Below are 12,194 nucleotides of genomic sequence, written 5' to 3'. Positions count from 1 at the left end.
AAACAAAGAGAAAGCTATGCAGAAAAAGTCCCATCGATTTTAATTCCACTACTGTCATTATGTCTTCAAGTCTCTCATCTCCTGCTGTCGGATAAAAGCGATTGGCTTGTTCAGTCCCTTTGATTTGGGTGAGGCTGACCGAGAACGGGACATAGTCATACGCTTTAATCCCTAATTTTTGCCTGGACCGCCTTTTCAGGTTTTCAGTCCACCAGGATACCCTTTTTTGCCCAAGCCGCCTTTTCAGGTTTTCGACTTGCCGGGTGTACATGCGTAGTATTTTTTTAACTATGTCCGTGTTCACGGGATGCGGGGATTCTTCGTCATCCATTGTAGCAAGTATCATGGCTCCACCAGAGAATACCTTCTTAACTACAAATGGCCCTTCGTATGTGGGAGTCCATTTGCCTCTAGAATCACCTTGTGGTAGAATGATACGCTTTATTACCAAGCCGCCACTTCGGAATTATGGTGTTTTATTTTGAACTGCGTGCAGAGTTCAGTAATCATCTTGTTGTTCAGATTAGCACCATTATCACTGATAGCTCTTTCAGGAGACAACAGGTTTCTCAAATAGATATTTGATAGAATCCATCTTAAAATAAAGCGGTATGATTCAACATATACTGTCTTAGTCGGCGAGCAGCCCAGGCCCAAGCACAGCAAGCTTTCTCGAGCTGTGAGTATCTTGTTTCACAGTCGGTACCTTTTTGCTAAGGTGGTATATTGCATGCTCTTTTCGACCAGACTCGTCATGTTGCCCCAGCACACCCTATTGAATTTTCTAACACGGTTAAATACATGATTAGAGGTCCTCCTTCAATTGGTGGCATCAGAATTGGAGGTTCTTGGAGATACTTCTTGATTTTGTCTCAGTAATTTGAAGATGGATTTGCAAGTAGCGGTCAAATGGGAGCTAAATCGGGCGACGTGGTCCAGATTCACAATTTCGATCGATGCCTCATGCGGCTGAATAGTCCTTTCTTCTTGCAGTAGTCTGGCAAGTTCTCAGGTACTTCACAATCTCCCTCACTTCCATCCTCGGCTTGGTAGATCGGATTTTCAAAGTCATAATGAACAGTAGCAGAATTACTATCAATAGGATCCAGAGTGGATATGGATCGGTAATTTGTTACGTGAGTGTGTGTAAGAATACATAGCTTTGTTTAAAAGATGACAGGAAAGATAAAGAGCGCAATATTTGAATGCAAAAAGTCCATTGATTCATTGAATGTGAATATGCTTATGAAAATGACAAAACCCTTGAAAAATTAGCTATTGTGCCCCGGGCATAGACACAATGCTTTAAAATGCTAAAATAGCAATAACAATTACTCCTGACTAAAGGAAATCGGGATAGTGTCTTCAGCTTTCCAATTATTGAGTCTGTCACCAATTGTTGGGAAAATCCAGCTATTCAGGTTGCAATCGCTATCAGCATCTTCTACAGCATTAACAGTCTCGTCATGATTAGGCAGAGGAGCAGGGATGACATTAGGAGTCCCCGGAGGATCAAATTCAAATTCTCCAGCGTCGATCATATCCTGAATCTTATTTTTCAACAACCAACAATCGTTTGTATCATGCCCGGGGCTATCGGAGTGATATGCACACCTGGCATTGGGATTATAACTAGGAGAAGTAGTGTTGGGTTTTGCAGGAGGATCTCTGAGGGTAATTAAATTTGCTTTTAGCATACCCTGCAGTGCTTGTGCTAAAGTCATATTGATCTTCGTAAACTGCCTTCTTCCCGGGTTAATGTGACTCACAGATTTCTTGTCCTTTTTCTTCTCGAGCAAGAGAGCCTTCAGTTCCTCCTGCCCCTTGGGTAAGTTCAAGATCATCTCCTGGAGTTGAGCATTCTGAGCATGGAGATCTTTGACAGTTTGTTCAAGGTCCATTTTTCTGTTTGGAGGAAAACCGTGAGAACACTGATCCCTTAGAATACCTGTTATGCAATGTTATGCTATGCAATGTATGAAATGTTTTCAATGTTTAAAGTCCTTGAAATGGTTAGTACAATGCCACGATGTCATGATGTTATGATGTTATGATGTTAAGTAAATAACAAGCACAAGCAAGTCCCACAACCATCATTCCTGAGTTTTTAAGGCTTGCATGAGTTCCATAGGTAAGTACCCTCCCCACTGAAGTTTGGTTGGTTCAACCTGTCCTAGAATAGTAGCCGGGTTCTAGAAGGATCTCAAATCATTGACCTTTCTTTAAGTCCACTTCAGTGCAACACCAAGTGGTTGACCAAAGCTTCCCCAAAGTCCAATCTCAAAGAGTGTAGTATCGAGTCTCAACCAACCCCAGTCGGAACCGAAGTCAGTTATCTCACTACTTTCTAATGGCTAGGATGAGTCAATTAGGGTTCTAAAAGGTCTGGTTAATGCTTTGATGACACCACGCGGAAGCCAAATTTTTCCTCAAGTAAACATGAGGAACATCAGGACATCCAAAGTGTCACATTAACCGTAGCCATCATTTTAACCATTCCAGTATACGCCGGATAGTCGCGATGATCTATTGCTACTTACCTAAGGTACACTAGATCCGGGTGTAGGATCTTTCGCTCAAGCATAAAATACCCAAGCAATCCCTTAAAAGTAAATCCAACAATTTAAATAAGTGATCTTGTTTTTAAGGAAACCTCTCTTTAAGTCCCCAGCAGAGTCGCCAGTTCTGTCATACGGTGAACTGACTTTTTGTGTTTTGCTTTGGAAAGCAAATGTCGCGGTTAGCAAGAGTCGCCACCGACTTTTCTTTTATCCAATAAGGAAAGGCGGAAAAGAACAGGAAAGACCTTAATTTAGATTTTGAGTTCGGGAGGTACATTATACAAAGGGAAGGTGTTAGCACCCTTTGTATCCATGGTTATCCATGGGCTCTTAATTGCTTAATCACTTATGTTTTTCTTTTGTTTGAAAAAAAGTGTTTGAGAAGTGTTTAGGAAATGTTTTGAAAAGGAGAATTTAACTTTGTAATGATTCTTGTATGAATGTATACAAAGTGGTTATCTCATTTAGTTTTGAAAGGTGTGAGGTGTGAAAAGTATTCCAATTTATGAGTAAGCAATTAAGAGTTATACCTACCCAAGGTCTTTATGGGCATTTCCTATCCTTATGAGGGTGAAACTGTCCTTACTATTGAGAAGTAAGTAGTTTTGTCCTTTGGATGTAAAAGGGTCATCGTAGGGTCATCGATTGGTCATTGAAGGCAACATTTGTAAGGATACCTTAGCATTCGAAGGGACGATCATCATTTAACTGTAGGCTATACCGAAGGGTCATCGAGGGACAAAGGCAACATTCGAGGGACTATGATGATTTAACAGAAGGGTCTTTGCTAAGTGCATCCCCACATTCGCGGGACATGACCGTAATACCGTAATATCGTAGGGCAACAAAGAGAGGTCCAAGATCACCAAAATCAACGGCAATATTTTACAATCAATTAGGCAGTTGTAATCAATTAAGTAATTAGGATGAATCTCCACATTAAAATCAATTAAATAATTAGGATGAATCTCCACATTAAAATCAATTAGGCAATTAGGATGAATCTCCACCAGGGTATCCCACAAATAAAGTGGAATACCTAGCCAGCTACTTGTTCCTGGGAATACGTAACCCTTACAACATTCAGCACACAGGTCAGAATACCAAATGGGGTGCAATCGAGGATTACACCGCAAACGAGACACAGCAGTATGAATGTCAGACAAAATAACGCATGATTAGCATAGAACAGATCAGATAAGCATAGAACAGAACAATCAAAATATTAGCGACTATCACGTTCGCCTCTGCCTCGCCTAGCGAATACTCGCTACATGCTCGCTTAGCGATGTGCTAGCGAGCGGCTGCGGGTTTTGAATTTCAGAACAGTATGAGCTCAACCTGCTGCACGCCTTATGGCATCCAATACATAAATTACATGGTTCAGCATTCACAATATTCAGGCACACTTAAATTCACATGCAAAACCTCAAATATATTTATGAATTCAATTATAATATCACATGCAAATTACGAACATAAAGCGGTAATAATAATGCAAACCTGTTTGCAATCGAATTGCAACCTTGAATTGGTAAGTCGGATTGAGTTGGGCGGAGGTGACCTTGATGCAGATGAGTTTCCTTCAGGGTTTCCTTTAGGGTTGCTCTGAATTCTCTGGGTTAACCTCCAGGGTTTGCTGTGCCTTCGCTCTTGCTCCCGTCTTCCTCCCGTTTTCGTTCCCCTTTTCTGAATGAAGTCCTTAGTATTTATAATGCTTTTTCGTGACCTAATGGGCTCAGAATGAAGCCCAGAATTTTCTGGTATTCGCAAGCTTCGCTAGGCGAGTGGCATAGCGAAGGGTTCGCTAGGCGAAGGTTTTGCTCGCCTATCGAGCAGGCCAGTTTGGGCCATTTTTTGGATTTGGCCATCTGTGTGCTGGGCCTTTGTTCTTTTGGGATCAGTGCCTTGAAAAATAAGTTGGAGTGCCTTGAAAAGTGCCTTATAATATTAACGGGCAAATTTTGGGGTATGACAACAACATTATAGCGATTCGCTATCAAGTAACCCATATCTGGTAGAGTCAACCATTTTTCAGGTGACTGCGAACCAAAGGATTCTATCATCAAAGATTCTCTTACTTCTGACAACCGATTAGAAAATAACTTGTCATACAAAGTTGATCTATCCTTGTCTATTATTTCCAACCCCAACTTTCTGCGAACCATTGGCCAACCATCTTCACCATATCCATGCAATGATGCAATGACTCTAAATCCACAATTACCATCTGATTCAACATTAACTATATCTTCAATGTATGACCTAATATGATTAGGAAATTGAAGAGTGAATTGTGGTTGCTTCTTTGATAATTTTAACTTCTTCGAAGTCTATGATGGTTGAGATTGCCTTTGTGAAGATTGAGATGCCTTATCAACATACTCATGATACGAAGGGTCCCTATAAACATCATATTCTGCTGGTTTTTTCCCTTTCTTCTTCACTCCTCCTTTGGTTTTTAGTTTCTAGGTGGTGGACACAATGGAGTCATTGTTGGGTATGCTAGTTCACATACCCTACTCTTTAATGCCCTTTTCCCAATATCATCTAATGACCTAAATCGTTTCCATAATTCATCCATTGCACAAGTCATATCCACCTCTGATCCATCATCTGCACCTACCTCTAACTCAACTTCCATAGTTAGTTTCCTCCAATGAACATGAACAACATCTATGGGTATCGATATACCACCTAGTGTGTATCTTCCTAACTCACAAGCACAAGGTAACCCATAAGATGTTCTAAGAGTACAACCACATATTTGCCTGTTAGTTCCAACATAATCAACTCTCAATAACTCTTCAGCAATACGTCTCAAAGCAGCTCGAGATACAGAACCACGCAAATAACCATAAAAGGGACTTATGTGTGCGTGCTCAACTTCGTAAAAACTCTTTTGAAAAGAAGCTCTAATGTTTCCCACTTGTAACCTCAAGTTGTTATTCATAGCTTCCCAACATTTGACCATGTCACCTATACTGTTTCCTAACATCTGCTTTAACTTCCAATGAGCAGATTCAACCCTAAAAATATTGAAAATAACACATAAAAAGTACATAGAAAAAATATCACATATAAAAATAACACATAAAAAATTATAAGACGTACCGATTAGTCGTTGTGTTACCCAAATGTAGCACTCGATTAATCCATGCTCCAACAAATCTATGCCTATGTGGAGTCAACCACGTGTCTTTCACATAATTAATAAATCCACTATAATCAACACATGCTTGCTCAAGTTGATGCAACCATTGACCATACTCAACCTCATCACTAGCCCAAACAACTTCCATCCATAATGTGTCTATCGTCTTTTGCAGGTCATTCACCACATGTTGTTTGCATTTGGCACCAACGTTTTTGTTAATGTGAAATCTACATAGAAAATTAATCGACCTGGGAAACACAATTTCAATTGCTTTCATCAAAGCAAGATCTCTATCTGTCAAAATCACTTGTGGACACAAGTCTTTCTTCACAAACAACTCTTTTAGTTTCTCCAATACCCAGCAAAAATTCTCTGTCTGCTCAGACTCCATATACGCAAATGCAACAGCAAAAGTCAACTCGGTTGATATCATGCCAACAATTTCAAACAAAGGTTGTCTATATTTGTTTGTCTTGTAGGTGATATCCATAACTAACACAATCGGAAAAATATTCAACAACTTAACCGAATCAGAATGGGCCCAAAATATCTCTCTCACAACTTCCGAGTCATCCTTTTTTCTACTCAAATAGACATAGCCTGCATCCTCAATAAGCTTAAACAGATGTTATATCTCACTTCTAGGACCTCTTATCTTTTTTTGTATCACACTCATATGCTTGTATACTTGCGTAATCCGAGTGACATTCTCAGGATCTCGGTCTTGCAAGGAAAGTAATACGTGTCTAGGTGGTACATGTCTCTTTGTCAAATCAGCGACATGTTGCTTCTCATCTGTGGTCAACCTACCAATAAAGGAATGACCTTCTAATCTATCAGGTAAACCATGATTATGTAACCCACATTTTACATCAATCTTCCAACCAGATCCATCTTTCGTCGGAGTCGACCTGATTTAAATGGGCATTCACATTTCTTGGACGCACTTTGGGTACCACTATCAGTACTCTTGTGTTTCCCACCTTTATCACAACCAAATATTAATTTGTTACTTCTCCCTCTCTTCCCTGTTTCAGTATCTGAACGACTGATAATAACAGTTACTTTATTATCGATCCAAACCTCTTTAATCCATCTGATCACCTCTTCTCGTGTACCAAATCTTTCAGTCGTTATAAATGCATCAGAAATATCTACACATATTTGGGGAAGATTTTCCATTCCTGCACAATAAAAAAAATATAAAAAAAAGCAAACCGGAACACTTCTTGAAAGAGTTCCGGAACACATAATACACAAACCGGAACACTTCTTCAAAGAGTTCCGGTATGTGTAACTTTGTTTACCGGAACTCTTTCAAGAAGTCTTCCAGAACGTGACTTTTTTCTTAAAGAACCGGAACTCTTTCATGAAGACTTCCGGTTCATTACTTTGTGTGTTCCGGATGTCTTTTCTGAAGTCTTCCGGTTTGAAAAAAATACATACCGAAAGTCTTTTTCCAGGAGTTCCGGTGCGAGGGTGAAACGTGTAATTTTTGAAAGTTTCAACTGAATGGTAAAAATGAAATGGTAAATTGGTTAAAACCAATTAATGGTAGAATTTGAATTTTTAAAAAATTGTAGGGGTATGAGGCTAAATGTAGGAGTACAAAGTAAAATTTTCATTCTTTGGTTGCGAAAGCTATCAAGGACCAATCTAATTTGGATATAACTCTTAAAATTCAAGAGAAATTTTGAAAGGATAACGCTATAGTTGAAATGTTTTCTTGAAAAGAACTCTAATTTTTTTCCAGGTTAACTAAGATTATTTATGCAACTTAAAAAAGTAATAAATTTGTGAAGAAATGCCACAAGTGTCAGATTTATGCTGATAAGATTCATATTCCCCCGACACTTTTGAATGTGATCTCATCACCATGGCCTTTCTCCATGTGGGGAATTGACATGATTGGCATGATAGAGCCGAAAGCGTCCAATGGACACAGATTTATTCTCGTAGCAATTGATTACTTCACCAAGTGGGTTGAAGCGGCGTCGTATGCAAATGTGACCAGGCAGGTGGTCCTGAAGTTTATCAAGAATCAACTCATATGCCGATATGGTGTACCAGATAAGATCATTACTGATAATGGATCTAACTTGAATAACAAGATGATGAAAGAGATGTGTAGTGAATTCAAGATTGCACATCATAATTCTTCTCCGTATCGAACCAAGATGAATGGGGCTGTTGAAGCTGCTAACAAGAATATCAAGAAAATTATCCAGAAGAAGGTTGTTACGTACAAAGATTGGCATGAGATGCTACCATTCGCTTTGCATGGCTATCGTACATCTGTCCGCACTTCAACAGGGGCAACCCTTTCTCTCTTGTTTGTGGCATGGAGGCTGTACTCCCAGTAGAGGTGGAGATCCCATCAATGAGAGTCTTGATGGAGGCCAAGTTGACTGATGCTGAATGGGTTCAGAGTCGTTATGACCAGCTGAACTTGATAGAAGAAAAGAGATTGACGGCTATGTGCCACGGTCAGTTATATCAGCAAAGAATGAAGAAAGCTTTTGATAAGAAGGTCAAGCCTCGTGTGTTCCGAGAAGGTGACCTCGTGCTCAAGAAAGTCTTGTCTTTCGCGCCCGATTCCAGGGGCAAGTGGACTCCAAACTATGAGGGTCCGTATGGTGTTAAGAGAGCCTTTTCAGGCGGTGCTTTGATACTTACAACTATGGATGGGGAGGATTTCACTCGTTCTGTGAATTCAGATGCAGTCAAGAAATACTTCTCCTAAAAAGATAAAGAAAAAGTGAATAGCTCGCTAAGTTGGAAACCCGAAAGGGCGGCTTAGGCAAAAATGAGCGTCTCGGTGGATTGAAAACCCGAAAGGGCGGTCCAGGCAAAAGTTAGAGACATGAAAAATGAATATAGGCATCCCGCTAGATTGAGTACCTCATCCTGGGGCAATCTAGGAAAAAATTAGGGATTTGGCAAGTAACTGCATCTTGACAAGACTTTGTTCTACAACTGTCGTCCGTCAGAGATCCTTGCTCATTATCAGCCAAAGCTTCAAATACATCGGATTCAGAATTGGTGGAGAAATGGTCATTATGTTCAATGTAGCCATTTTCCAATATATATCACCAATTTCAAATTTGTAAAGATCTATGGAGTCTTGCCATTCGCAGACTACCATTCTATCAAATAAATTTGAGTCTTTTATCCAATTATTGGCACTCTTATCTGTTCCTATTCAACAAATGTTTTGCATGTTTTGATTAAGAAAATATCATTGTTTTAAACAATCAAATTTTTCATAATTTGTTTTTAAACAAAGTGAACATTCACAATGACGAAAGGATACTTAGGAGATCCTCACTCCCAATGGTGGTACGATCCCCAACAGGGTAAGATTTTTGTCCATATTCCTGGCATGACTGTATCTCCTCCCTCCGGAACCCCTTGTGGTTTATCCTACCAAGTGGACTACTTGTTGAGAGTCACCTCTCTTCCCTTCAGCAGAGTAGCAATCTTTCTTCCTCAGCAACTTGGATCTCTTTGGGCAAGAGCGGTATTTGGTGGTTGATCCCGATAAATCCTTTATCTCCTCGGATAGATTCCCCAATAGAGTTGTTGGTGTGGTAGACCTTGTCTGTGATAACTCTCGTCCCCAGCTGGAATGATTGATGATTCATCCCCTGCAGAGTTCTTTGCTTCCTGGTATCTCTGATCCCCAACAGATTGGATACTCCCCGGTGAACTTGGCTTTCTCTCTTGAGATGTAGTACCAGGTGGTTGATTCCTGGACCTGGTTGTGTTAGATATGTCTGTCTGTCAGCATACATCATACATAAACCACGCATATACATGCATAATTATAACATTCAGATATTCATGTTGCATTCTTTGCCATATATCGTTGTTTGCTGTCTCCTGTTATTTGGTGATATACTTCCCCAAGCAGACGTGTGTGTCTGATCTCTCCATATAGAGTCAGCTCCATAGGCAGAAAGCGTCTATCCTTTCTTCCATATTCCCCACCGGGTTATATCCTCGTGGATGTCAAATGTTTTTTTTCCTTCCCAACACATATACTGGGATGGTTTTCCCCATTGAGTTATATCCTCACTGGGACAAGTCTTGATTTGGTGTGCCTATCTAGTTTGATCCTAGATCGGTCTCTTGAGACTCTTTTCCTGTTTCCCCGTGGTAAATGAATAATTGCTCAATAATTAGTAATTATTATCCCCGGCGGAGTCTGTGTTTCTCTACCCTCATACCGGTAGTTGTAAATCCTATTTCTTCCCTTTTTGCAGAGTAACTATTTTTACTCATCTTTAATTGGTGACAGTTATCTTCATCCAATATTCGGTGATGATATCCCTTCATCTGCTTGGATAATTGCCCTGATTACCCAATTTATCCCCAGCGGGTCATCTCTCGTCTACCTTGTTGTTGTTGGTAACGATTGTTTCTCCCCTGAATTGGTCATCATTATATACCTAGTTTCGGTATCCCGATGCCTTTTCTTTTCAGTCGATTTATCCTTTATTAACCCAGTAACCGGTTGTGGATAATCGTCCATGCGAGTATATTATCTATGTTCTGACGGTAATAGATAGTATATCTCATGCACTCTCGGGTCTGAAGCCTTTTGTTCTTCCCCAGTTGAGTAAGATTCGTATCCCCTTTGTGGAGTCGAATATCCATCCTGTAATCGAGTTTGCTTTTAGCCCTCTTGTGGATGATGAGTGTTTTGGGAATATTCCCCAATTCACGCCTTGGTTGGTCACCTATTATTAGCCCAGTAACCGGTATCCCTGGTGTTCCTTCCTCTCTGCTCCCTATTATGACTTTTTGTCCCCTGTGGAGTCAGAATCCCTGAGTTGAAGTATACCTTTTAGGTTTTCCTCAGACGTTTTGAAGTTTTGATATCTCTCACCCTTATGCCGGTCTTGGAGATTCATCTCTTCCTGAGCATGTTGTATCTCTCACCCTCATACCTGGCGTTCAGATCACATGTCTCCTTGAGCTTATTACTTAGTAACCGATAATACCTCGTCCCGCTGCTTCCCCAGGAGTGTCCTTGTGGACATCCCCAGCGAAGTCACTTAGTGGATTGTTTTCATCCGGATTTTATCCGAAGTATCCGCTGTGGATAGTTTTTTGCTGTATTGGCATATTCCCCAATACATGCATCTTCGAGTCAACTCGAGTCTTTCCATTGGATCTTTTCCCTTTGGAATTCTGTTTCCCACGCTTTGAGTCGTGACCTGGTCGCGCATTTTTATCCCTTTTCTATCCCCAGGAGAGTCCCCAGGGTCTTGGTCCCATGGAGTGAATTGCTCATATGGATTATCAGTGGCTTCTGATTTCTTTGCTTTTGTGGACACATATCTCCACAGAGTGCTACCATTTTTCATACCTACATTTGCATCATGAGGTCTCTTAGGGACCAAAATTCGTCTCTTTGTTATTATTTAAGCCCATTCTACCCCGTCGAGACGAAGATTTTAACCTTCACTTCTCCGGCTAGAATGACCTTAAATAGGGGCATCTGTAAGACCCCAATTTTGACCCTAAGATCCCTCATGGCATCATAACATTGCATTTGCATTGCCTCAAGGATCTTTAGCATCTTGGTTCCCTTTGCCTTTGGGTGGGACTCCTTGTGATTGGTTTGAGATCACCAAGCATGCTTGAATTATACAGCATTGTTTCTCTTACTTTTGTTTACTAACCAAAAGCACAAAAATGTGTCACTAACATCTTTTGTTTGAAGCTTGAGTATCATCCAAGAAACTTTGTGGGTTCTATTTAGATGATCAGTCAACACAAGGGAATGGCTTGAGATACTTCCAACAGGTTCAAATGGGGTCTATTCGTCAGTCAAAAAATCTTGAAGGAGCAAAAGTTTGTTCATGAGCTGTCATGCTCGCTAGGCGAGCAGAATGGGTCGCCTAGCGAGTCCCAAGAAAAGCCACCAGAATCACCTACGCTCAGAGGAATTTCTTGAACTGTCATGCTCGCTAGGCGAAGCCCACGTGTTAAAAAAAAACGAAAAAAATAAATATATAAATAAATAAATAAATAAATAAATAAATAAATAAATAAATAAATAAATAAATAAATAAATAAATAAATAAACAAATAAATAAATAAAATATAACATAAATTTTTGAACTTGGGCCTCTCTCATTTGAGCCCACAGGTCCACAAAAATCAGGTTATAAATTCAGAGTTTCAGTGAAACATAAAAATTCTATTCCTATTACCCTGGCAGGGAAAAAGATAGTGAGAGAAGAGCTAACAGAGTTCAGAGCAACCTCCAGAGACTGAAGGGAACTCATCGGCAAAGAACCAATTCCCTCTCATATAAACCCTCAGAATGCTTTGCAAACCCAACCGGGCAATTCAATTTCATTCGATCTCTCTAGTCAGGTTTGCCTTATTCCCATTACTTTATGCTTTTAATTTGAATGCTCTGAATGTATGAGGTATTATGGGTGAATTTGATACCCTTTTGA

Source organism: Lathyrus oleraceus, chromosome 7, assembly GCF_024323335.1.
Source record: "Lathyrus oleraceus cultivar Zhongwan6 chromosome 7, CAAS_Psat_ZW6_1.0, whole genome shotgun sequence".
Classification (NCBI taxonomy): Eukaryota; Viridiplantae; Streptophyta; class Magnoliopsida; order Fabales; family Fabaceae; genus Lathyrus; species Lathyrus oleraceus.
The sequence above is the reverse complement of the archived record's forward strand: the minus strand, read 5'-3'. Positions refer to the sequence as shown.